The sequence below is a fragment of the Erpetoichthys calabaricus genome, chromosome 1 (genome assembly GCF_900747795.2).
Source record: "Erpetoichthys calabaricus chromosome 1, fErpCal1.3, whole genome shotgun sequence".
Taxonomy (NCBI): Eukaryota; Metazoa; Chordata; class Cladistia; order Polypteriformes; family Polypteridae; genus Erpetoichthys; species Erpetoichthys calabaricus.
In genome coordinates, this window is record NC_041394.2 from 119,870,264 (window position 1) to 119,894,688 (window position 24,425).

The 24,425-nt window shown below is 40.1% G+C and overlaps 1 protein-coding gene and 1 pseudogene across 1 annotated transcript in view; one reads left to right on the forward strand and one right to left on the reverse strand.

Annotated features, from left to right (window-relative positions):
* Nucleotides 1–24,425, forward strand: part of LOC114655061 (protein PBDC1) — a 187,032-nt gene that overhangs the window by 34,379 nt on the left and 128,228 nt on the right. The gene's annotated exons all lie outside the window — the stretch shown is intronic.
* The window catches only part of LOC127526958 (exportin-7-like), a 113,166-nt pseudogene continuing 98,754 nt past the window's right edge, over nt 10,014–24,425 (reverse strand).

Consider the following 24,425-nt stretch of genomic DNA (forward strand, 5'->3'; position numbering starts at 1 on the left):
TTATATTGTTACAGGTTAATTACAATCAGATGCATTAAATTTATGAACGATATATGGTTAATTTCAGTGTATTTGATAAAGCCGCCGCCGTGGATGTGGATCTAAGAAAGGGTAACCACACAGGAACAGTAGCACTGCTTTGACGCTGGGTGCCGCCAGTCTGCAAAACCGGGCGGATAAATTGCGTACGCCAAGGAATGAGTTACCGTGGAAATGTGCGTGGCTTTACGCCAAGTTTAGGTTTTATACATCGCGATTTGAGCGTGGAAAGGTTCGTACGCAACATTTCTGTGCGTACGCACCGTTTATACATGAGGCCCCAGGACCTGTGAAAGCAACACACAGTTAGGCAAACTAAACACCTTCTCTGCCGAGCAGGGCTGCAACAGTGGTGATTAGGAGCAGGTATACATTATCTAAGGCTAGACAGAAATGAATTAATCCAGTTTGAACTGGGTAGAGTAATAGTTTAAGATAGTTGAGCGTTTATCCAGCACTTATGCATCAGAACCTAAGGGACAATGGTCTACAATTCTGAGAGTGGAGTTATCTCCGTGCTACAGAAGGAATTCGCTAATCATCATATTGGTGTGAATCAATATTTATCATACTCACCATTTAAAAGAAACAAGGACAACGCTGCTTCTGATATGTTGCCATAAGCTTGTGTGGAATACCATTGTCACCAGGGGTCTTCACCTTATTCATGACAGACAGGAGTTCCTTTAGTATTTTCATTGTAACAAGTCGTCCAAATGCAAAGCTTTTCTCCTCTTTGAGGCAGGACAAATTCAAAGAGATTAGAAAGAGGGGGTGAATTGGGCAGGTTAGAAAACACTTAACAACTGAATAACATTTTTATTGATTTCCTTGGGGTCATTTGTGCTATGGCGACTGGTCCACCACTATCACATCTGGAATGAAAATACAAGACTTTGGAGCAGGTAAAAAGAAACTAAGCGATACCAGGAACATCCACAATGCAATCTCTCTCCCCCAGCCTTCTCTAAGAGGTTTTTAAAAAAGCTCGAAACTTAACAAAATGATAAGGCCAACCTGGAGACCAGCATAGTAACAAATGACTCCAAGGAATATTAAAATGATAAAAATACACAATAAACAAAACAGCAGCAAGGGTTATGATGACTAGAATAACTAGTTTGAGGAAAAGAGTCATTATACAAAGTAGACCAACACTGCACACGACTGGCTTTCTCACACTTCAAGTAGCACACAGTGAAGTAAGCAAGCATAGTCAGTAAAAGCCACCTCCACTATTTCTTGATGAGAAAGGACCCCACAGGCTTTCTAGTGGTGTATCCTAAGAAACCTGACACCACGAATGCTGGGTTCTGCAGAGTCCACCCTGATTAAGAAAATTCTATGAACCCTTTCTGCTACTTGCTATGATGCCATATTCGCCAAGATTCTTCCAAAAAGGGGACTGGTTTATCTTTCTGTGTGTCTTCAAAGGGTCTTCCGGTATGCATATTATTTTGCCGACCCACGTCCTCTTGCCTAAATCTAAAGTATTGCAGATGCTTTATTTCAAGCCCCAATTTTTTCTTACATTGAGAAACGCTGGATTGTAACTGATTTTGAATATTAGCTTGTTCTACCTTGATTCTGCCAATATATCACTGAAATATGCTGGTAATGGGATACTGGCTTGAGGGGATTTTGATCAATTCGGAGGTAGTAGTACGATTCAGGAATATATTACTAGGAATCCGATAGACGCCAGGAGAGAATGGTGGAAGACAGTGCCTGCAGACGCAGAAAGAGAGAGTCGGGACTAGAGCCAGAAGGTGGGATTGCAGCTGCTGGGGTCTCCTGCTGAGAATACTTGAGGTGAGCTGGGGAGATCCGGAGAGTGAAAGATAATAATGCACTAGACTTGGGGAAAGAGAGAGGGGGGAAAAGAGGAGCTCAGTATTTGCATGGTTTTAGTCTGTTATTATTCATGGATTTATTAATTGACTTTTAACTTTCTTGAATATTTCTTTAATGAAGAACCTGCACTGCAAAGTTTTGAACAGATGACGAACCCTGGAGTGTAATTAAAGTACTTGTGCCACCTATTGTTTATTCCTGTGTCCTCAGTTTCCCAGGCCATCCCACTCATGTTATCGACGGTTCCGAAGTGTTACCAAGGACCATGGAGCCAACCCATACCATCATAGTTGGTAAAGTCAAATAACATACAACTTACTAGTCAGGCATATGTGGTATCTGGGGTGAACTTCTCCAGGCTGGTGGTAAGGCTGTCCTCCTTGCATTGCAATCAATCTTTGCTTCTATTTGGGAGACGGGCGTCATCCCAACTGACTGGAAAATGAGACTTGTCATCCCTATCTGGAAAGGAAAGAGTGATTGCCTGAATTGTGGCAATTACAGGGTGATAACACTGCTCTTGGTCAATAGGATTCATGATCACTTGCTCACCTACCAGCAACCAGAGCAGTCTGGTTTTACACCTAAGAAGTCTACCATCGACCGCATCTTGGCACCGAGGGTTCTCGTGGAGTGCAATATTGGCAGAGTTTCTTTGAAGCCTTTGTCGAATTTCATAAAGCGTTTGACTGAGTTGATTGAGCTGCCAGGTTTGGACATCATGAGACTTGAAGGATCCCCATTGAAGTTGCTGGATATCATGGCAGGCCTATACACTGGTACTGTGAGTGTTGTGCAGAGTGGAGGCAGAAACTGTGTTTTTCCCAGTTGATTCTGGAGTTCATCAGGGGTGTGTTCTTACTCCTACTCTGTTCAATTTTGCATGGACTAGGTGTTGGGCAGGGTCATGGGGTCTAGTGGCTGTGGGGCATCTGCTGGTGAAGAAAGATTCACAGATCTCAACTTTGCTGATGATGCTGTGATCTTCATAGCATCTATGAAGGCTCTGATCGGGGCTCTTGAGATATTGAGCAAGGAGTCTGGGTATTTGGGCTTGCAAGCGTCCTGGATAAAACCAAGATCTAGGACTGGAATGACCTCTTGGGTACATCCATCAGCAGCGTGTCTGTTTGTGGTGCGAGTGTCGACCTTGTCGAGAAGTTTACTTACCTTGGCTGCGACATTCGTTTCTCTGGTGACTCTTCCTATGAAATCAGTAGACGAATTGGAAGAGCATGGGGGTCATCAGATCACTGGGAAGGGGTGTGTGGCACTCCTGATATCTATGCAGAAGGACAAAGGTCCAAGTCTTTAGAGTCCCAGTGCTTCCTGTTTTGCTATATGGTTGTGAAACATGGATGCTATCTAGTGACCTGAGACGAAGACTGGACTCCTTTGGTAATATGTCTCTTAGGAGAATCCTTGGGTACTGCTGTTTTGATTTTGTGTTGAATGAGTGGTTGCTCGCGGTGTCTTGAATGAGGCACATTACCTGAATTGCGAGCGTCAGTTATGGCACTACAGCCATGTGATGTGGTACAATTCCGCAAAGGTGATCTGGCTTGCAGGATCCTCATTTTTGAGGACCTGAGCAGCAAGACTAGGCTAAGGGGATGACCATGTAACACCTGGCTGCAGCAGATAGATGGTCTTTTGTAGGGTGGAGGGAGACTGGACTGTGTGTCTGCCTGCAGAGTTACCAATCAGGATCCCAAACCATTTTGTTGCGTGGTGGCTACAACAATGCACAATACCAGTGCATGCTCCCCCAACCTGACCTGACCTTAATAGTTGGCAAGACTAGTGAATCTTCACGGGCTGACAAATGTGGGCTGGATATCTCAGTATTTTTTCTAATTATTTTAAATGAACACATCAAACAAGATTGGATGGATTTAAGTTCTTCTGGCATCCAACACTAGTTTAGATACAGTCACATTTAAAATAATATAGACAATAACGTCAAATTTCAACGAAACTCACGATTCTCAGCTTTTCAGTTATATATGCACATTATATGCCATTGTCGTTTGGGTATGTTATGAAGACAATTAGAAATTTGAAATCTCCTTGCAAGTGTGGTGGGACAGAACTCTTTACCAGTAAATGACGGGGGGAGGCAGCTCTTCAATTCAAAAGTTGAACCCTGTGTGAATGGGTTTCCTGTTTGTTAAATACCTCGGGAAAATAACAATATTCCAAACAATATTTTGGCAAAAAGTGCATGTGTTTTGCATGTTGTGAGAACATGACTGGATGACTTGACATGTAGATTATGTGACATTTTCTCATGGACATTTTTGATACTTTTTGCTGCTGTCCAGCGTTGCTCTTCACAGGCTCCCATTCTGCCAGAAGTGTTATGTCCTTTCTCCATTAAAACATGACCTTGAAAATTTTTCTTGACTATCAGTATAAACATACAAAAAATATGGGTGGAGTATTCCTTTATGTCTATACCTAAAACTTTTGGAAAATGTAATTTACCATTGAAAAATAAAATATTAATAAATTATATTGCTAAATTCCCCTCCTCGAACTGCCACCTTATCATGGTGGAGGGGTTTGCGTGTCGCAATGATCCTAGGAGCTCTGTAGTCCGGGGCTATATGCCCCTGGTAGGGCCACCCAAGGCAAACTTGTCCTAGGTGAGGGATGAGACAAAGTGCGGTTCAACATAACCTCCTATGATGAATAAAAAATTTGGACGCCGTTTTCCCTCGCCCGGACGCGGGTCACCGGGGAACCCCCTCTGGAGCCAGGCCTGGAGGTGGGGCTCGATGGCGAGTGCCCGGTGGCCGGGCTTGCACCCATGGGGATCGGCCGGGCACAGCCTGAAGAGGCAACGTGGGTCCCCCCTTCCCATGGGCTTACTACCTATGGGAGGGGCCAAGGAAGTCGGGTGCAGTGTGAGTTGGGTGGTGGCCGAAGGCGGTGACCTTGGTGGTCCGATCCTCGGCTACAGAAGTTGGCTCTTGGGATGTGGAATGTCACCTCTCTGAAGGGGAAGGAGCCTGAGCTTGTGCGCGAGGTTGAGAGGTTCCGGCTAGATATAGTCGGACTCACCTCGACGCACAGCTTGGACTCTGGAACCAATCTCCTTGAGGGCGGCTGGACTCTGTACCACTCTGGAGTTGCCCCCGGTGAAAAGCGGCGAGTGGGTGTGGGCATACTTATTGCCCCCCGAACTTGGAGCATGTACATTGGGGTTTACCCCAGTGGACGAGAGGGTAGCCTCCCTCCGCCTTTGGGTGGGGGAACAGGTCCTAACTGTTGTTTGTGCGTATGCGCCGAACAGCAGTTCGGAGTACCCACCCTTTTTGGAGTCCCTGGAGGGGGTGCTAGAGGGCATACCTTCTGGGGACTCCCTCGTACTGCTGGGAGACTTCAATGCTCACGTGGGCAATGACAGTGAGACCTGGAAGGGCGTGATTGGGAGGAATGGCCCCCCCGATCTGAACCCGAGTGGTGTTTTGTTATTGGACTTCTGTGCTCGTCACGGATTGTCCATAACGAACACCATGTTCAAGCATAGAGGTGTTCATATGTGCACTTGGCACCAGGACACCCTAGGCCTCAGTTCGATGATCGACTTTGTGGTCGTGTAGTCGGACTTGCGGCCACATGTCTTGGACACTCGGGTGAAGAGAGGGGCGGAGCTGTCAACTGATCACCACCTGGTGGTGAGTTGGCTTCGATGGTGGGGGAGGATGCTGGTCAGGCCTGGTAGGCCCAAACATGTTGCGAGGGTCTGCTGGGAACGTCTGGCAGAGCCCCCTGTCAGAAGTAGCTTCAACTCCCACCTCCGGTAGAACTTCGACCACGTCCCGAGGGAGGTGGGGGACATTGAGTCTGAATGGGCCGTGTTCCGTGCCTCTATTGTTGAGGCGGCTGACCGGAGCTGTGGCCATAAGGTGGTCAGTGCCTGTCGTGGCGGCAATCCCCGAACCCGTTGGTGGACACCGGCGGTGAGGGATGCTGTCAAGCTGAAGGAGGAGTCCTACAGGACCCTTTTGTCCTGTGGGACTCTGGAGGCAGCTAACAGGTACCAGCAGGACCAAGCGGAATTCGGCTTTGGTGGTTGCTGAGGCAAAAACTCGGGCATGGGAGGAGTTTGGGGAGGCCATGGAGAACGACTTTCGGACGGCTTCGAGGAGATTCTGGTCCACCGTCCGGCGTCTCAGGAAGGGGAAGCAGTGCAGTGTCAACACTGTATATGGTGGGGATGGTGCGCTGCTGACCTCGACTCGGGACGTTGTGGGTCGGTGGGGGGAGTACTTCGAAGACCTCCTCAATCCCACTAACATGCCTTCCAATGAGGAAGCAGAGCCTGGGGACTCGGAGGTGGGCTCCCCCATCTCTGGGACTGAGGTCACCGAGGTGATCAAAAAACTCCTTGATGGCAGGGCCCCGGGGGTGGATGAAATACACCCGGAGTTCCTCAAGGCTCTGGATGTTGTAGGGCTGTCTTGGTTGACACGTCTCTGCAACATCGCATGGACATCAGGGACAGTGCCTCTGGTTTGGCAGACCGGGGTGGTGGTCCCCCTCTTTAAGAAGGGGGACCGGAGGGTGTGTTCTAACTACAGAGGGATCACACTCCTCAGCCTCCCTGGAAAAGTCTATTCGGGGGTTCTGGAGAGGAGGGTCCGTCGGATAGACGAACCTCGGATTCAGGAGGAACAGTGTGGTTTTCGTCCTGGTCGCGGACCAGTGGACCAGCTCTGCACCCTTAGCAGAGTCCTGGAGGGTGCATGGGAGTTCACCCAACCAGTCTACATGTGTTTTGTGGACTTGGAAAAGGCGTTCGATAGTGTCCCTCGGGGAATCCTATGGGGGGGTGCTCCGGGAGTATGGGGTACCGGACCCCCTGATAAGGGCTGTTCGGTCCCTGTAGATAGATAGATAGATAGATAGATAGATAGATAGATAGATAGATAGATAGATAGATAGATACAACTAGTGTCAGAGCTTGGTCCGCATTGCCTGCAGTAAGTTGAACCCGTTTCCAGTGAGAGTTGGACTCCGCCAGGGCTGCCCTTTGTCACTGATTCTGTTCATAACTTTTATGGACAGAATTTCTAGGTGCAGCCAGGGAGTTGAGGGGGTCCGGTTCGGTGGATTCAGGATTGGGTCACTGCTTTTTGCAGATGATGTTGTCCTGTTTGCTTCATCAGGCCGTGATCTTCAGCTCTCTCTGGATCGGTTCGCAGCCGAGTGTGAATCGGCTGGGATGGGAATCAGCACCTCCAAATCTGAGACCATGGTCCTCAGCCAGAAAAGGGTGGAGTGCCCTCACCGGGTTGGGAGCGAGATCCTGCCTCAAGTGGAGGAGTTCAAGTACCTCAGGGTCTTGTTCACGACTGAGGGAAGAATGGAGCGTGAGATCGACAGGCGGATCGGTGCGACGTCCGCAGTGATGCGGGCTCTGCATTGGTCTGTCGTGGTGAAAAAGAAGCTGAGCCGTAAGGCAAAGCTCTCAATTTACCAGTCGATCTATGTTCCTACCCTCACCTATGGTCATGAGCTATGGGTAGTGACCAAAAGAACAAGATTGCGAATACAAGCGGCTGAAATGAGTTTCCTCCTCAGGGTGTCTGGGCTCTCCCTTAAAGATAGGGCGAGAAGCTCAGTCATCCGGGAGGGGTTCAGAGTAGAGCTGCTGCTCCTCCGCATCGAGAGGTGTCAGATGAGGTGGCTCGGGCATCTGATCAGGATGCCTCCTGGACGCCTCCCTGGTGAGATGTTCCGGGCACGTCCAACCAGGAGGCGGCCCCAGGGAAGACCCAGGACATGCTGGAGGGACTATGTCTCCCGGCTGGCCTGGGAATACCTCGGGATTCTCCTGGAAGAGCTAGAAGTGGCCAGGGAGAGGGAAGTCTGGGCATCTCTGCTCAAGCTGCTGCCCCCGCGACCCAACCTCGGATAAGTGGAAGAGGATGGATATATTGCTAAATTTATTAATTAAAAGATGGATATTTTTAAGTTGAGTGAAAGTTTATATGCTTCCAACAGAGTGTTTAGTTCACATTTTGCCAATAAATTCCAGTCAGCTGTTGTGTATTTACATCCATCCATCTTATATACACTGACTTCAGTTGCTGCTTCTTAATAAACCAACACTCCCTCATCTGCTAATTTGAGTCGTAGTTGTTAAAAATAGCAAGGTGAAGGTGCAAATCTATGACATAAGCAGATGTATATAAGGGGGTTCCCAGTTCCATCATCTGTGTTTTAATTTGGTACTGCAGATAACATATGATAAACAGTACATTTACAGTGCATCTGGAAAGTATTCTCAGCACATCACTTTTTCCACATTTTGTTATGTTACAGCCTTACTCCAAAATGGATTAAATTCATTTTTTTCCTCAGAATTCTACACACAACACCCCATATAATGACAACATGAAAAAAGTTTACTTGAGGTTTTTGCAAATTTATTAAAAATAAAAAAACTGAGAAATCACATGTACATTAGTATTCACAGCCTTTGCTCAATACTTTGTCGATGCACCGTTGGCAGCAATTACAGCACCAAGTCTTTTTGAATATGATGCTACAAGCTTGGCACACCTATCCTTGGCCAGTTTCGCCCATTTCTCTTTGCAGCACTTCTCAAGCTCCATCAGGTTGGATGGGAAGCATCAGTGCACAGCCATTTTAAGATCTCTCCAGAGATATTCAATCGGATTCAAGTCTGGGCTCTGGCTGGGCTACTCAAGGACATTCACAGAGTTGTCCTGAAGCCACTCCTTTGATATCTTGGCTGTGTGCTTAGGGTCGTTGTCCTGCTGAAAGATGAACCGTCGCCCCAGTCTGATGTCAAGAGCACCCTGGAGCAGGTTTTCATCCAGGATGTCGCTGTACATTACTGCAGTCATCTTTCCCTTTATCCTGACTAGTCTCCCAGTCCCTGCCACTGAAAAACATCCCCACAGCATGGTGCTGCCACCACCATGCTTCACTGTAGGGATGGTATTGGCCTGGTGATGAGCGGTGCCTGGTTTCCTCAAACGTGACGCCTGGCATTCATACCAAAGAGTTCAATCTTTGTCTCATCAGACGAGAGAATTTTCTTTCTCATGGTCTGAGAGTCCTTCAGGTGCCTTTTGGCACTCCCTGACTAAGGCCCTTCTCCCCCGATCGCTCAGTTTAGATGGCCGGCCAGCTCTAGGAAGAATCCTGGTGGTTTCAAACTTCTTCCACTTACGGATGATGGAGGCCACTGTGTTCATTGGGACCTTCAAAGCAGCAGAACTTTTTCTGTAACCTTCCCCAGATTTGTGCCTCGAGACAATCCTGTCTCGGAGGTCTACAGACAATTCCTTTGACTTCATGCTTGGTTTGTGCTCTGACGTGAACTGTCAACCGTGGGACCTTATATAGACAGGAGTGTGCCTTTCCAAATCATGTCCAGTGAACTGAATTTACCACAGGTGGCCTCCAATTAAGCTGCAGAAACATCTCAAGGATGATCAGGGGAAACAGGATGCACCTGAGCTCAATTTTGAGCTTCATGGCAAAGGCTGTGAATACTTATGTTCATGTGCTTTCTCAATTTTTTTATTTTTAATAAATTTGCAAAAATCTCAAGTAAACTTTTTTCACGTTGTCATTATGGGGTGTTGTGTGTAGAATTCTGAGGAAAAAAATGAATTTAATCCATTTTGGAATAAGGCTGTAACATAACAAAATGTGGAAAAAGTGATGTGCTGTGAATACTTTCCGGATGCATTGTATATACATCATATTATGTTTTTACTTTGGGACAACTAGCTCTTGGAAAACAATTGAAGATTTATGTATTTATTTTTGATTTAAATAAATTTTAAATAGATTTAAATATGTTGTGTTTTTTTCACTCTAGTAATACATGTTCAAGCAGTTTTTTTACATTAAGTAGATAAAAACAAAAATGCTTTTTTAAAATAAAAAAATGCAAAAAAGTATTAGCACATGGGTTGTGTGTGCTAATTTTTTGTCTGTATAATTAATTAACAGCACCAAGGAAAAGAAAGACGTCTCTAAACTGATGAGCACTTTTTTCCTGTAAAGCAATCCCCCCCCCCAAAAAATACTCAGGTTACTGTATGTTTGAACTCAGAAAGGACAATATGTTACAAATCACTAATGTTTTATTTGCAGTCACAATGCTTACACTGTATGTAGTGCATTCATCCATACAAGCCAACCAGATATCTGACCATTCAGTAGATCCAACACACAATCACGAGACACATTCATATCAGGGAATTAAAATAAAATAAAAAACGGGAAAAAAACACACACAACCTTCATGAGTAAGGAAATACTTAGAAATGAACTAGTCCTCACTAGTGTTTAGCAGCAAAAACTTAAGTAAAGTAAAAAGCTGCCATATTGATCCTGTAGTAAAAACCGCCAATATTTTCCAGGGGACTAGGGATTTGACAAAATGATCAGAAAACATGCCAATAGACCCTCACCAAAGAAATTTATGCAAAGGGATGGACATAGGCAATGTGTCGAGCTCCTGAGTTAAACCGCTGGTTAACAAAATTCAGCTGCACTTAGGATGATCATTAGGGAAGATGAAATTATACAATAGGTCAATATTAAGAAATTTATTATTATTTTTAATGTCTGCACCCTCCCAAATAGTTCTATTTTTCATTCACTCTAATCCAACATCAGTCCTTTAACACCTGCATTGCATACATACACAATTCTTCACTTCAGCATTGTTTTACTACTAAATCTGTAAAAATTTCCATCACACTTTCATTTCTTTTGAATTTTTTTTAAATTGAATTATATAAACATTGTTCAAAATGTTATGAAAAAATGTACACAATTTTACAAGGCAAGCAAAAAGCAGAGCACTGGGATTCTGATAAGGACCAGGAAATGAAGTTAAGAATTCCTTACTGCCTCATCCCCAAAGAACAACAGTGCCCTGCTTCTGTCTTTTCATTTTCAATGTGACTCTCCCTTGCTCCCTCCCTCCCTGGCCAATGAGTGCTGAAGTAAAGCCTTAACCCTGATCTACAAACTTCAGCATACAGAAGCAGAGAGGAAAGGAGATCAGAAATGCACTCTCTGGAAAGATGGTTGTCCCCTGGTGGTCTGGCCAAACCCAGGCTGCTCTGTACAGATGGAACTTCAGGAATGTCAGCTCATCATATCATTGCTGTTCATGCCATACGTGGAGTTCTTCATTGAGTCGTTCACCTCTCTTCTAAACACTGAGAGGTTCTGTGTAAACCTGGAGTATGGAAATGAAGGAAACAAATGTACACTGTTACTTCCAAGGTAAATATAAAGGGTTGAAATTTAACCAAATACTGTATTTTGGAAAGTTATTCTTGACGAAAGTAGGTGCAATCCTATTGATTTTTTGGGGAAAAATATTTTTGAAATGTAATAATTAGCTCCTTCTGTAGCTTTACAACAAAAAAGGTGACACAATTCAACAAAAATTGCTTTACATATTAATTATATAGTCACTTTTAACACTGACCTTTTTATACCATGTTCACTTTAAAATACAATTTATTTAGTCAGCAGAAAATGTGTTACTACACATATTTCCTTGTATAATGATGTAATAGTAAAAGTCACTCTACACTGTCATCTGTGTCCAAGATAGTGGATGAGATGATAAGGTCACTGCTTTGAACATTTTTAAATATTTCTGTATGTATGATTCTACACAATATGGCAAAATACTCATTTCTATTTTAGATGAATATACACTTTGGTAGACACAGTTATCTTGTCTGAAATGATGTCATATAAAGCTTGGAAGACACCTCGGAAGTGACCCAGTCTTTTAATCTCTTCCTCCCTGTGCCTTATGGCAATGACTATGGCTTCCTCACATTTGTACAAAATGCTTAATTCCAAAACATTGCAAGGTTAGGTAAACATAGGTTTTCTTTGTGAGATGGCATCTCAAAAGGAATTTCAAACTGTTCTATTTTTTTAGGCTGTGTTATAAACAGATGCACATCAATTTGGAATACATTGCACTGCAGATAACAAGTAAATTAACTCTTAATAATTAAAAGACTCTGTGAAGTCTGCACATTTTGAAGATGTCTCTGTCTTATTTTTTCACAGCTTTCCTTTCACATACTACAAGTGTAGTTAGAGTAACTGGGGATTCATAATTGCCCCTGTATGACTGATTGCAGTTGTGTGCATGTGAATGTGCCTTGTGATAAGACAGGATAATAGATCGATTGTTGAAAGGATAACTGATTTTCACATATAAAGATTTTGTAAAAGGTTCTACCTCCTCTCAAACTCTAATCTAAAATGCATCCAAAAGAGGTGATTCAGACTAAATGGCAACAGAAGTCTCCTGTAGTGGGGTTCTTTCCTCTCTAGTGTTTTGCTTCAAGTGTGGCCAATAGTTCTAATAATCTTGTGAACCATCCTAAATTGGCATGCTATAATGTAAAATAAAAATTATCGGGAAGATGACAATAAAGATGGTAAACTTTGAGAATTGAATTAGTCCCTTTGACACTTGACAAAAACTGTATGTCATGACCTTCACTTAAGCTGGAATTTATAGAAGGGCTGCCATTTGTAAAACACTTGTAATGAAGCTTGAAGTATAAAAACAGAAAACATGTCTTAAGGAGCACAGAACCTGGACAACCTGAGCAATGGAAACAATAATGTGGTCAGGTGTGTTATCATCCACTCTATTGCCTACATCTGTACAGAACTGAAATTAGAGAAAGTCAAATGATGATTTCAGCCCAGTGTCTATAGCACAAACTGTTGAACAAGGTACGGAGTCAGTAATAGTAATGGTAGACACCCTATGGTAGTCATTTGGTCTGTTGATTTCTCTGCATGGTCATACAAAAGCACAGTTCCTTCATGCTGTTCTCCCCATACATGATTCTAAACCAACTGAAGAGTGGTTTCATGAACACTTGGATGAACTCAACACATTCCATGGCCTCCTCTATCACAAGATCTAAACATTTATTGGAAGTACCGGAGTGGAGTGAGAAGCAGATTACCATTTCATTCAACTTGGATTAATTATGCAAGATGTCACTACACAAAGTTCAGGTCTTGTACTTTTTTAGGTATTTTAAAAATTCAGGTATGTTACAAAGTAAAGTGTTCGGTGTCAGGGTATATATGGGTTTTTATAGCTATTTTTTTTTAATTGTGTTTCTTTTAGTTATTGGGTTAAGTTTGTTTTAACAAAATCCATTACAAAGTGGAGGTGTAGTAAAAATGATGACAATGTTTTTTTGGACCAGTTACGCTTGGACTACATATTGCAAGACAACCTCTTTTACCGTGCATGGTTATCAACTTTTGCAAATTCAGTGATGCCCAAAGATGATCACGGCAATGTTTTTGTTCTCACTAACGTTGAATTAATAAAATAATTAGCAATTTAACATTAACTGTAAGACACAGTAGAAGTAATACCAGTGTTGTCACAGTGAATACTTACATGTCCAATCAATATACAACACTTCATCACTCTCTGGTATAATGGCAGAATGACAAAACATTTTATTTAATAGAAAACACAAATCGGCTTACCTGATATAAAACTTATCAGAAGTACTTTAAGCCTGCGCTCAACTAAGAAAACTAAATTTTCCCTTTACTGTTAGATTCCTTATTTGATATAAACTGATTTTTTTTCTCAATCCTTCCCTCAACCCTTCTCCATTTTCTATGTATGTTGTAAAAAGATGAAATGCTGCATTTTACAAAGTGATTTTCTAATTAATAAACCTAAAGCCACTTTATGGATGAATTGATTTTCATGACCAAGGTATACCGAAACTTTAAAAAAAAAAAAAAAAAGACACAAAACACATTATGTAACCTATCTACAGTGGTGTGAAAAACTATTTGCCCCCTTCCTGATTTCTTATTCTTTTGCATGTTTGTCACACAAAATGTTTCTGATCATCAAACACATTTAACCATTAGTCAAATATAACACAAGTAAACACAAAATGCAGTTTGTAAATGGTGGTTTTTATTATTTAGGGAGAAAAAAAAATCCAAACCTACATGGCCCTGTGTGAAAAAGTAATTGCCCCCTGAACCTAATAACTGGTTGGGCCACCCTTAGCAGCAATAACTGCAATCAAGCGTTTGCGATAACTTGCAATGAGTCTTTTACAGCGCTCTGGAGGAATTTTGGCCCACTCATCTTTGCAAAATTGTTGTAATTCAGCTTTATTTGAGGGTTTTCTAGCATGAACCGCCTTTTTAAGGTCATGCCATAGCATCTCAATTGGATTCAGGTCAGGACTTTGACTAGGCCACTCCAAAGTCTTCATTTTGTTTTTCTTCAGCCATTCAGAGGTGGATTTGCTGGTGTGTTTTGGGTCATTGTCCTGTTGCAGCACCCAAGATCGCTTCAGCTTGAGTTGACGAACAGATGGCCGGACATTCTCCTTCAGGATTTTTTGGTAGACAGTAGAATTCATGGTTCCATCTATCACAGCAAGCCTTCCAGGTCCTGAAGCAGCAAAACAACCCCAGACCATCACACTACCACCACCATATTTTACTGTTGGTATGATGTTCTTTTTCTGAAATGCTGTGTTCCTTTTATGCCAGATGTAACGGGACATTTGCCTTCCAAAAAGTTCAACTTTTGTCTCATCAGTCCACAAGGTATTTTCCCAAAAGTCTTGGCAATCATTGAGATGTTTCTTAGCAAAATTGACACGAGCCCTAATGTTCTTTTTGCTTAACAGTGGTTTGCGTCTTGGAAATCTGCCATGCAGGCCGTTTTTGCCCAGTCTCTTTCTTATGGTGGAGTCGTGAACACTGACCTTAATTGAGGCAAGTGAGGCCTGCAGTTCTTTAGACGTTGTCCTGGGGTCTTTTGTGACCTCTCGGATGAGTCGTCTCTGCGCTCTTGGGGTAATTTTGGTCGGCCGGCCACTCTTGGGAAGGTTCACCACTGTTCCATGTTTTTGCCATTTGTGGATAATGGCTCTCACTGTGGTTCGCTGGAGTCCCAAAGCTTTAGAAATGGCTTTATAACCTTTACCAGACTGATAGATCTCAGTTACTTCTGTTCTCATTTGTTCCTGAATTTCTTTGGATCTTGGCATGATGTCTAGCTTTTGAGGTGCTTTTGGTCTACTTCTCTGTGTCAGGCAGCTCCTATTTAAGTGATTTCTTGATTGAAACAGGTGTGGCAGTAATCAGGCCTGGGGGTGGCTACGGAAATTGAACTCAGGTGTGATACACCACAGTTAGGTTATTTTTTAACAAGGGGGCAATTACTTTTTCACACAGGGCCATGTAGGTTTGCATTTTTTTTTCTCCCTAAATAATAAAAACCATCTTTTAAAAACTGCATTTTGTGTTTACTTGTGTTATATTTGACTAATGGTTAAATGTGTATGATGATCAGAAACATTTTGTGTGACAAACATGCAAAAGAATAAGAAATCAGGAAGGGGGCAAATAGTTTTTCACACCACTGTATTATGACGCAGTATTCTTTACAAATAAAATTGTACAATCCTGTTTTAACAGTGAATTATAAAATTGGCATTTAAAATTTGTATGTACTTTTAACATTGCACCTTTTTTTCTCATAAAACTGAGCATGTCAATGGTTTAGACCAAAATGTGCTTTGTACACTAATGACTCTTATACAAGTGTTGATTCAATAAATATGATAAATATACAAATGTATACTTTTCCTCAAAACCTGACTGTACAATAATGACTCTGTAATCTTATAACTCATAAAATATTCTATCTTTGTGTACTATAAAGAAAAACATTAAGTATTTTGGAAATTCTTTTGTGTTATTTAAATGTTTCATCTAATCAACTGATTGCAGGAGACTACATATCAATGCCATTACCACTAGAATTACCAGAGCCTACGAAAAAACTCGTATATCCGGCCCACCTTAAATCGCTTCTTAAATCCATTCACACCTCTCCGCCAGCATCCTTTGTCCTCTAAATGTGCTGATAAAAGACAAGCTGCCAGCAGCCGGCTATTCCATCCCCCCACCGACTTAGAACGTGAGCGAACTTTTCCCAGCTCATGCCTTGATTGATTATCTGGGAGTGAAATGGAGTTTTACAGTGGAAATAATAGATCGTTATTCTAAAGTAATCTGTGTAAACACATTGTTAAAACAGAAACTTTGTCATATTTTAGTAATAAATGTTACAAAATGTAGTAGGCATAAACTATAGAATGCGTAAAGCCCGAGTTCCAAAGATCAAATAAACACTTTCACAAAAGCTTCAAGGATGGTACAACAGCCTTCGTGGCGTAGCGCGTTAAGATTTGCATCTTAGAGCACAACAGCTCTGCCGCCTCACAGACCTGAGTTCGATTCCCCGCTGGGGATGAAATGTTGCTTTTTTTTTTTTCTTTTTAACCTCAAACAGACATAAAATTTATAAATTGGTATGCACTGTCAGTTAATGAGATCGTTATATTTTCATGTGGGATGCTCCTTTTAAAATATTTTTTTAACAATTGAGACTGCAATTAACAGGAACAACTGTCCTTATAACTGTTATTTTTAAGATCCATAACACACAGACAGACGAGCACTGCGTAATAGAGAGACAGACAGGCAGAGATATATAAATAAACAGGGAAGGCACATGTACTGAAAGAAGAAAAAAGATCAATGTGCGTTGTTCCTGCAGCACTGAATGAGCTCAGGTGCTCTAACATCACCCCTCCCCCCATCTGACTCTCTAAGGAATAGCCAGCTGCTGGCAGCTTGTCTTTTATCAGCACATTTAGAGGACAAAGGATGCTGGCGGAGAGGTGTGAACGGATTTAAGAAGCGATTTAAGGTGGGCCAGATATACGAGTTTTTTCATAGGCTCTGGTAATTCTAGTGTTAAAGGGTATATAAACTCCAGATATTATTTAAAAATATTTATTAGTGATCTAGAACACATTCATTACAGAATTTAGTATTACCTGATTTTATAAGTGAAACATGAATAAAAAATAATGTCAAAACTGAAAACCTGTGAACAAAGCAAAAGGTATAGAGCTGCAGCATTAGTAACAGCTTTATTCAACTTGCTTAACAATACAAATGCAAATTCTCATACTTTGACCAAAAAGCTATTTGCATAATTATGCATACGAATGGACCTTAAACTGCATCCTTGTTGTAGCACTAAATATCTGATCATCTTGATTTACAAGTTTATTTCCAACAATGAGCTAAGTAAGTGCATAAAAATATCAATCCAAAAACTTAAACCCACAGTCCACATTAGAGTGTAGTGCAATGTTTAAGTTATATCAAGAATAGACTTTTTCTAACAAAGCTAAATTCTAAGGAAGACAGTGCCCCCAACTGAATACAGTAATCCCTCCTCCATCGCGGGGGTTGCGTTCCAGAGCCACCCGCAAAATAAGAAAATCCGCGAAGTAGAAACCATATGTTTATATGGTTATTTTTATATTGTCATGCTTGGGTCACAGATTTGCGCAGAAACACAGGAGGTTGTAGAGAGACAGGAACGTTATTCAAACACTGCAAACAAACATTTGTCTCTTTTTCAAAAGTTTAAACTGTGCTCCATGACAAGACAGAGATGACAGTTCTGTCTCACAATTAAAAGAATGCAAACATATCTTCCTCTTCAAAGGAAACAGAGAGGAAAGCAAACAAATCAATAGGGCTGTTTGTTTTTAAGTATGCGAAGCACCGCCGGTACAAAGCTGTTGAAGGCGGCAGCTCACACCCCCTCCGTCAGGAGCAGGGAGAGAGAGAGAGAGAGAGAGACAGAGAAAAACAAACTGAAAAATCAATACGTGCCCTTTGAGCTTTTAAGTATGTGAAGCACCGTGCAGCATGTCGCTTCAGGAAGCAGCTGCACACAGAAGGTAGCAACGTGAAGATAATCTTTCAGCATTTTTAGACGAGCGTCCGTATCGTCTAGGTGTGCGAACAGCCCCCCTGCTCACACCCCCTACGTCAGGATCAGAGAAAGTCAGCGCAAGAGAGACAGAGAAAAGTACGTTGGGTAGCTTCTCAGCCATCTGCCAATAGCCTCCCTTGTATGAAATCAACTGGGCAAACCAACTGAGGAAGCATGTACCAGAAATTAAAAGACTCATTGTCCTCAGAAATCCGCGAACCAGCAAAAAATCCGCGATATATCTTTAAATATGCTTACATATAAAATCCGCGATAGAGTGAAGCCGCGAAAGGCGAAGCTTGATATAGCGAGGGATCACTGTACACCAGAATGTTCAATACTTACCATCTGAAAAAAAACATTCTTTGTATATGCAGGCAAAGCGATATTTTTTGCCTCTCCTCTGCATTCATTGGTCAAGAGTCCTAGCTTCAGTTCAAACATCAGTCCAGTGCGAACTGGGGCTGATGTTTGATCCATATATTCTCAGCACTGACTTTTCCAGAGGTATTTATTTAACCAAAATTTAGAAAAAAAAATGTATGGATTTTGCACATTCTGAGCATACAACTGGATAACTGATATGTGGATTATGTGACATGAGGAATGTAAGATTTTCTTTTTCATGGACATTTTGATATTCTTTGCTGTAGTCCATCATTATGCATCACAAAGTTCCATTTTTTCATAAACCTTTTCTAGCTCCATTCTCCATAAAAACATAACAGATTAAATGGGGTATACCAGCTGATTAATTTTTAAGTTTAAGATAATTTCACTTTTTAACACCTCATTTTATTTGAAATATTCAAGATGGTGGAATATTTTTATTCATCATTTTATATATTTCTATCATATACTGCATATGCAGCAAAACAATTTAATAATTTTGGTCATTTCCATTTTTGAACTTGAAACCTACTTATGATAAGACTTTCCAGCTACAAATATGTACATGCCAAATTCCAATAAAGCATATAAATTATTCAAAGAAATGTTATTTCTGAAGCTACTGCCTTTCCTCTTCCAATTATATAAGCACATATATATTTTACTCACAAAATACAATTTACCAGTAGTTTCAAGCTTTAAAAACATTTTCATCCTGTATCCATCTGTTCACTCTACTTTTAAGCAAGAACTGTGATTATCAGAAAACTACCAATCAATTTTCTGAATCAAACTTAAAAAATTACATACCTGTCTCTGTTTTTCGTTAGTAAGTTACGTTCAATACCCTCCATGAGATTTTCAAAACATAAATGCATGGCTTGTTGTTTTTCAGGCGGCTGGCTGTTTACAATGCTATTTCGTAAATCTGCAAAATACTGAATAACAGAAAAAAAAAAATCACGTAATTACAAGATGTAAATGGCATAAATAAATAATTTAACAAGAATATATGTATATAAAGAATCATTTTCAATTTAAAACGAATTCTTACAATACAGGTTAAATCAGTAAAGCAAGTTAATGAAAATTACCTTCTCATTTAGCAGAATTAAACCAAGGAGCGGTCGAGACATAGACCATTGATTTCGACAATCTTCAAATATTATTATATTGAGAACAGTTGATAACATCTAAAAGAAGATAAAACAGTTTTGATATCCAAACTATGGTTAAGACAAAAAGCAGAAACTGCTTCCTAGTATAAAATCTTAAAATTTTATATAAATCTTTACCTACAAAGTAGATTAAGATATTCAGCACTAGAGTTGTCAGTTGGATCAACAGCAGTGCAATTTTAGAAAAGAAACATGATTTCTACATTGCTTTGGATGATAATCAGCAACTGTGATAATGCTATCAAAGTACTGCATATACTGTTAAACAATTACCTGCTGGATCATTTCTGGATGTTGCTGCATGATGTGAAGGAATCTGTTGCTCTCCTGTGCAATTGGAGTGGAACGTTTCTTTGTGCTGCGTGACAACTGCTTGAAGAGATATGTAACTATATGGTCCAAACTAGAGCAGCAGCCGGTACAAACCATTGTATCTAAGAACAATAACAAAAAAGAACGATATACTAATATTTTCAATATAACTGGGACCAAGGCTTGTAGCATTGACATCAACTAAGTTTCTCTTATCTGGTGGCAGAAGCATTTATCTTTTGGCACACCTTTTCAACTACTCAATGAAAACCAGTTGGAATGTCAACACAGTAAAATTTTGTCATGGTACCACTGTTATACAGTTAACAGAAAGGATACAGAAATTTAGAAAGTACATACATATATGTGTTTCTGGAGAAGGTTCCCGCATAAGACCATAAGAATGAATGCTACACATTTCACTACAAAAATAGAATAAAGACAGTCTTGGGCAATACTCCTAAACCTATCTTAGTATAGGAAGAAAGGAAATATGCTTCTAACTCTGTCAACATCTGTACAAATTAGAGATACATACTGATACAGTCCCATAAATTGGCAGTATCTTATGAAAACTACGACATCACAGTTAATTGAACTTACATAGAAGACTGCATACCAATAGGCATTTCTGTTATTTCACACCCTAAGTTATGCCTTTCTATTATAATAAAAAAATCTTTTTCTATCTTTCCAAAAGATGCCATGGGATAAACAAGGTAAAAATGGTTGGGAGCCCCCGTCCTAATGTGATCTCAAAAGTGTAGCTATATATTAAATGTATACCTTAGCCTTTATGTTAAGTTGCTCCAAATTAAGAAGAGTGTGTGTATGAATTAGCCCTTTGTTGGGGTGGTGCCAAAATCATAGCTGAATGAAATCTTGTCCAGCCAGCAACTCCTGCGCCTTGAAACTGGATTTACGGATTAACCTTTTATGTGTAGTCCTGCTTGGATATTCTCCAACAATCCCACAGCCCTGATTCAGGTGTATCCCAGAATATAATCACAGCATTTTAACATAAAGTACATCCATAGACCACAATGTTTATTTCAACTCTATTTGCTGTTGTTGTGCCATTTAATGATGCAAATCATCAAAATGGCAGATAGATATTGTAGTAGACAGAAGCACTTCTTAAACATGGAGCCAAGTTGCTGTGGTGGTCTGTGTGTGTTTCTCCTCTGTTGCAGCACTCATTACAACAAAACAAATTAATAAATGAGCTTTGCAGAGAAGAATAGCAGAAAATCCCCAGATCTAAGTGTACAAAGCTTGTCATATCATACTCATGAAATTTGACTCCATTGAGGACTCCAGGCCATAATTTCTGTCAAATGTGCTTCAACTAAATACTTAGTAAAAGGTTTGAATACTTGTGTTAATGTGACATTTCAGTTTTTTATTTTTAATACATCTGAAAAAAAATCTAAAACCCTGCTCTTGCTTTGTCATTCTGTGGTACTGAGTGTTACCTAATCAGTGAAAAAATCAATTTAAAAGATTTTCATAAGGCTGGACACATAGTAAAATGTGTAAAAGTGAAGGGGTCTGAATGTTTTCTGAAGGCACTGTTTAATTCAAAATAACAATTAGTACTGTTGCAAATTAATAACAAAAATTTATTTTTAAACCTTATTCTTTTGAGCTTTACTGTCTTTAAATAAATATATATTTTTTAATTGTTTGTAATTATGTAATCTTTTGCTCGTTTTCATGGTAAAATAAATACTACCAAAATGGTAAGGATTTCATTTAATACAATGAGTAAAGTGAGGCATGAAGTTTTCATTATGTTTATGTAAATATTAGCAGAAGTTTTTAATAAGTACTACATGTTTGCATAATATGATTCATGTTACTGTATACTTCAAAAACCCTATTAAAGTAGATTACACATTCTAAATTATGTTATTTTCTTCCTTGAAAAAGTTAACTTGATTTAGGCTATGACTTTCAAATTGTTCAATAAATTAAAACTAATACCACAGAACTGGTTATCCCTATTCATTTAGAATTAAAAAAGCAACATTCACATATTAAACTGCAGTTAACAAGTCTTAGAAAGAATCTATTAAGAAAAAAAACATGAAAATATATTTTAATTAAACTCCAAAATAAAAATGCACTCAAAATATTTAAGAAACTGTAACAATATGAAAATTACAAACAAGAAATAATATTCCATAAAAATTATAATGTGAAGTTAAGCTTCCTGCTACATCCTCAGATACGTTTAGAAATCAAATGCCAAATATGTCATTATGAAAAGTAAACAGCAAATAGCAAAAAACAGACTTTCCCAGAAATTAAAGTAACTCATAAATGAAAATTATTAAACATTTAAAGGTAATAAATGAAACATCACACCGACAACTTGGGAGTCTTATTCAATATAAGTAAATGTCAGAATACATTGAATGTCAGAACATACATTGAAATATGAACAAGACCTAATATAACACCTTTTTATTTGAATAAGTATGATATTTCTTTTTTTAATTGATTTTATTTGAAGCAAATAACATTCCATATACTCAAGTCAAACTTAAACCAAAATTCAACCCGCGCCCAAGAGAAAGAGAGGAAAGCCAACAGCCAGAGCAAGTCTTTAAAAGCAGCAAAAGGAAGTGCATCATTTTCCACGATATAGATGCTTATTCTAAAATGTTATTGATTATAATTCCTGCCATATTAAAAAAAAAAAGTTTTCAAAAGATTCTCTAAGTGAAAATTTGTTTTTTTTCCAATTTCAAATAGTATAGATAATCAGTTACCCACTGACTAAAAAGAGGTGGAATGGTATTCTTCCAGCTGAGCAAGATAAGTCTACGTGGAAGTAGTAAGGTAACGGGAATTACAGTTTGTTTGTCCTTCTCCACTATGAGCCCATCTGGGAGTACACCAAACACAGCTGTTAATGTGTTAAGAGTGATTGTGACACTAAGGTTGTCTGAGTGGCATTCAAAGATTTTTTTCCCAAAATGATGTTAATTTGGTGCACGCCCAAAACATGTGGCCCAGTGAGGCTGGAGCTAGGTTGCAATGTTCACAGGGTGAATCTTGCCCTGGATACATTTTGGACAATTTTAAACAAGATAAATGTGATTGAGAAAATTAACTTAGAAGATTTTACATTGAATGATTGATTGCTTAATACTAGAATTACCAAAGCCAATGAAAAAACTCGTAAATCCGGCCCACCTTAAATCCATTCGCACCTCTTCGTCAGCGTCATTTGTCCTGTAAATGTGCCGATAAAGACAAACAGCAAGCAGCCAATTTACATGTCGTAAATGTAGTAAGGATGGTCCTTGCATGTGTGTGCGAACTGTTAACATTTGAATCTGATGATTGCATATAGCACTGAACTGACCTCTGTACTATTCTTTCCTCTGCATGTCCTGGAGTACAAAAAAAGCAGCACCATACAGCAACATGTGGGAACTGGCAAGATCGGGTAAAAAAAACAACACGCGGTCACTGATTACAACCGCAAGATGTTATGCGAATGACTATGAATAATATGAATAATGTTGCATCCGTGCCACAATGTTTTCCGAAATGTACAATACAGGTCATAAAATGAGCTATTCCAAATATGAAATATACCTATGTCCCCATTTTTTTTTTTTTGTCAGTGCAGCTTTGACATCATGGACCATAAGGTGCATACTAATTCAGCATGAGCAGGAACACTCAATAAAACTGAATAAAAAAAAAAAATCAAATGACAGTGAGATACGAAGAAGGCAGATTTACAAGTACTATAAATGTACACCGGCTGGTACAGATGCAACCAAATGTATGTGTTTACTGTATAATATTAACAATATGAGCAGCTCACTACTGAAAACGGTAAATACAGGAGGCAGTCAGGATTGAACCGGGGACTCTTGATTACAAGTCAGCAAATTTTACCGCTACGCCATGGAAGCTGTTGTATTGTCCTTGAATCTTTTGTGAAAGTGTTTACTTGATCTTTGGACTTTAGGCTTCACAAATTATATAATTTATGCCTACATTTTGTCATTTATTACTAAAATATCAAAAATGTTTCTGTTTTAACAATGTGTTTATACAGATTATTGTAGAAATGGAACACACGTGTTCCAAATAATGATCTATTATTTCCACTCTAAAACTCCAGCACTTCACTACCAGATAATCAAGGTATGATCTGGGAGAACGTTGTGCACGTTCTGCAGCGGTGGGGGGATGGAATAGCAGGCTGCTTGCTGGTTGTCTTGGTGGGCGGATGGAATAGCAGGCTGCTTATCTTTATCAGCACATTTACAGGACAAAACACGCTGACGGAGAGGTGCGAACGGATTTAAGGTGGACTGGATTTACAATTTTTTTCGTAGGCGGTGGTAATTCTAGTGTTAACACTAGAATTACCAGAGCCTACGAAAAAACTCGTATATCCGGCCCACCTTAAATCGCTTCTTAAATCCGTTCACACCTCTCCGCCAGCATCCTTTGTCCTCTAAATGTGCTGATAAAAGACAAGCTGCCAGTAGCCGGCTATTCCATCCCCCCATCGACTTAGAACAAGAGCGAAGTTTTCCCAGCTCACGCCTTGATTGATTATGTGGGAGTGAAGTGGAGTTTTACAGTGGATATAAGACATCATTATTCTAAAGTAATCTGTGTAAACACATTGTTAAAACAGAAACTTTTTCATATTTTAGTAATAAATGTTACAAAATGTAGTAGGCATAAACTAT